Source organism: Lynx rufus, unplaced genomic scaffold, assembly GCF_022079265.1.
Source record: "Lynx rufus isolate CCGP_SWC_20201006 ecotype Redwood Valley unplaced genomic scaffold, mLynRuf1.p SCAF_13, whole genome shotgun sequence".
NCBI classification, from domain to species: Eukaryota; Metazoa; Chordata; class Mammalia; order Carnivora; family Felidae; genus Lynx; species Lynx rufus.
This window is the reverse complement of record NW_025814827.1, coordinates 51009377-51013871: the sequence shown is the minus strand read 5'-3', so window position 1 is coordinate 51013871 and position 4495 is coordinate 51009377.

Here is a 4495-nt window from a genome sequence, read left to right as displayed (position 1 = left end):
CCATATGCTCTACTGCCTACTGTGAAAGAGAAAGCATGTAATGTGGCTGTTGCCTTAGTAACACATTAATTCATTTTGTCAGTGTTGGCACAGATCATTTCATTTATAAGAAAACAAGTATAATAGTTTACCACATCTATAATATTTACAGTGTTTCTGTTACAAAACAGTGACAAAATGAGTTTAAAAAATAGCGTTGGTATAATATCATTAAAATATGGAATTTGTGGTAAAATTTTCCCTGTAAAAATGAAAAAAAATAAAGATTGGTGTAAAATTCCTCTTCACAATCCTACTTAAAACATTTTAACACCAAACTGTTTGCTTTTTAGCATATTTGTATTATACTAATAACGTGCGTCTGCTGCAAAAAATTTAGTCCATGGAAGACACAAGTGCATTAACAGTTTTTAATGAATGCTAAACAAAATATTTCATACAACAGTTTTGTTAAATTACAACCATTATAAACCTAATCGTATGCTAGTGTGTTACTCATAACAAGACTAAACATTTATCTAGTTTTATCTGTTCTTCCAGATGTTTATTAGTATTCTAGCACTCCTAAAATATTTAAATTAAACCACTCCATTTTCTCATGTGAATGCATTTTGGGTTTTATTCACAGAAAATCTAGTCACATGTATATCTAAATAAATATAGTACACTGTATATGCTTTATGCACAAGTGATACTTAATGTGAATTGAGATAATCCGAAAGCATGATAAAGGAGAGAAGTGATTAGGGGAAAGACAAGTTCCTGTTTATTAAAGTCTGCACCTGCAGCAGGATATCAGTTCTACCCATCCTTAGGGTATTCCACACCTGTAAACACACATTCTTAACAACAAACATTTTGCATCTGTGATGTTCACCTACCTTCTTTAACCAATAAAAAGGGACGCGTGTACAGGATAGCGAGCAACTATCATTTACCAGTTTATGTAGCGATTCAAGTTTTATGTCATTTCAAAGGAAGCGTTGATACATTTACATGAGTTATACAAATGAGTGCAAAGCACTGCAGAGCCGGCCATCCAAGTAATGAATGGCCAATTATACTTTCAACATTAAGAAATACCTTGCTGAAGTATTGGCGTTCAATGGGTTCATCCAAGCTTCGTGAACCAAATGTGGGTGTTTTTGTTTTTTCTCTACTCACTATATTCACCGCAGTGCTCCCAACTTGGATGGGATTCTTTCCAATTAGAACCCAAGACCCAAGAGTACTTTTAAGAGTCTTCTTTACAGACCTGCAATGCGATTACTCTGGGAAACACTTAAGAAAATAAAATTTATGATTAGCTTTGATGAAAATGACTTTAGTTTTAACTTCATAATATCTCTGCTTTGATATGGGTAAAATACTTTGAATGGCTACATCACCAGAAGAGAAAATATAACCAAACATCAATGTGATTTTATATGATAGGGAATTAAATGTCTCTGAAATGTAATCATATCACATTGACTCACCCAATAAAAGTAACTTAATGAAGTATTTTCTCTAATTCATATGTTTTTACTTATTAGTTTGTGGTGCTTGAAAAAATAAGCTGTAAACTTTTCAAGATCCTTCTTTCAACTCGACCTATTTCTATCAATAAAACTGGTTTGTCAGCAGTTAAATGGCACCATATTTATGCTTTAAGTGCACTAAATTATGGGTAGCTTTATAATAAGACTCACTGATTAGACGTACTATAATAATATGATACATATTACTAGGACTTTGCTTAAATAAAAAAAAAATCTCGTGGTTAATAACACCTCAAATTTTAAATCTTTTTGATTTTAACAGTTTATTGTTATTCATCCCCCAATTAACTAATGCATTAATTAATGTAAGGATAGAAAACAAAACTGGAAACTGGAAAATATACACCTATAAATTTATATATATAGATAGATATTTATGCATATATTTTATGCTATTTAATGTATTTTTTATTTTCTTTTGATAAATAAAGCCCCATATTTTGTATCTAATATTACCCTAGTGAAACCTCTTAGTATTTTCTCATGATGGTTTCCAAAATCCGCATTTATTCTCAAGAGCAAAGAAAACTATTGTTGTACCTACATGACAACAAATAAAAGATAAAATAAAAATTCCCCCCCCAAAATGATTTATTATGTTTAGATATATTATACCCTGTAATCAGATTAACTGTCTTTTACTCACTGATGCCATCAGTTGTGTTTCTTTTATTTCCATACAGGAATATGAGGAATCGAGAATGACAATCATGAAGGCCAACTACATTCGAGGTCAGCTTTATGTATATATTTCTTAACATATTTGAGTCTAAGGAGTTCAACTCTGAAATATTAAATTATTATGGTGCTTCATAACTGCTTACCCACAGCATTATAAAAATATTCTTTATAAATGATACCTATTATAGTCACTATTTTGAAATGTATATGAAATATAAACAATACATATGAAGTAAAAATAGATATTTTTGAACTGTTTAAGTACTTATTTAAGAACTATAAAGGGGCATATAGTAAATATATAAAAAAAAACCAACATTAAAATATTTTTAAAATGGCACATGTTGAATAATGCTTTGTAAATACCTGTTGAATAAATGAATGAACATATAATATATAAGTATACTTGCATTCATACCAACGTTCTAGTCACATACTCACTAAGTTTATGGTATTCAAATCTTACTGGTGGAGCATTTTGATTATAAGAGTGATAAAAGTAAGGATTTAAAATTTAGCAGTAACTCATCAGGCTTGGCTTTTGGAGTTCCTTTTTTATGAGGTAATGTTTCAGTCCAATTGAATTCACTGTACGTTTTCTAAGTGGTGGAAAGGAGGGACAGAATTAAATGATCTCTCAAATCATTTACCATATATTAAAATAGTTGTAAAATAAGAATGCAAATTTTAATAGTTATCAAAAGGTAATTTAAACTTACATATAATTTGTTACTGTCATTATTCATTTGACACAACATATGTAATATGATACAAATAATAAACTTCAAATAGTAGAATACAGAAAAAAATTTGGCCTAATGCATTAGGGGGATAGAGGCAGAAATATGTCACTATAAGGATAATGACATGATTTGGGCCATGTTCTTTTCTGGGAAAATTCGGATTTCTGTTCTCAGTTTTTCTTCTTTATTATCTACTACATATAGAATATTTCTTAAGTAAGTGAGGAAGATATAAAATACATGCTCTAATGTTTTAGAAGATATATGTAATATTATTTTATATTTTTCCAGTAACTAATACACAAACGATTGGTGATCACTAGCTTATTTCTAACTATTCCCATGATTAGGGTGCACTAAAAAATCTAGTCCTGGGAAATTGTTTTCTAGGCTTAAGTCATATAATACACGAGAACATAGTACAGCACATGTGACCCATGCTTATATGATATAATTAGTGCATAAAAAAACTTTATTTAGAAATATTACAGTACTGGGTAGCAGTTCTTTCATATATTTCAAATTGACCTAAAAAGAACGTGTTAGAGGTAGAAATTTTCCTAAGTTGATGCTAATATTATTCAAACGTACACCACATGTTTTCTTGAGTTTTGTCTTCTTTTTTAATTTTTCATCAAATTGATAAGAAGCCCAGCTTCCTAGCAGTGCAATATGAAGCCATAATCATATCTGAAGACTGGACTTTTTACTTATGGGATTCTCTGTTCTAGCCAATACAACTGGGTTTTCTTTTGTTTGTTTTGCTTTTTACTCTTAAATACAGGGGAAAAAAAAAACTTTGCCTCAAAAAGAAAGACTTCTACAGGGGGGAAAACGTACTAAAGAAAAGTACACATTATCAAATTTGAATTTTTTTTTCAAATTTGGATTTTTCCATGGATAATAAAATTTAGGCACGTATAAAAAACACTTTATAAAAACCTATATCCCTATAAATTATACTCTATTTTGATAAAATCAAAGAATGTTTCATAAACAGTACACACGGAACACTCAGATCTGAACTAGACATTTCCATCTTTAATAACAAATGCTATTTACAGAATTTTTACCATAATAATAATTTCTCATTTGTTTGTTAATAAGGGCAATATACATTTTTTTTTCCTGAATTCCACTTTCTGTAACATTCATGGTGAGAAACTTTTAAAAGAATATAATGATACTACTCAAAGCAATAAATAATGATTTCAGATTTGGCATACAAGGAATGCTAACCCCATGGCCTGACTAAAGAGTTCCACGTAATCCCTTGCAAGGTGGGTTCTTTGATTTGTGCAAGATTAATGTTTGTAAAATGACCAATTTTTGTTCCTCATGTCCTGTTTGTCTGATCTCCTGTTAGATCTCCTGTTTTCCTGCTCAGTTCACTCATGCTCCCAGAGGGTGGCAATTTTGTCCTCTTCATCTGTGTATTCTTCGTACCACTATTGCTCACTAAGTGTCTGATGCCTAGAACACAAATCCTATGATAGGTGAGTTTGTCCTTACTTGTAAAGATGATATCGT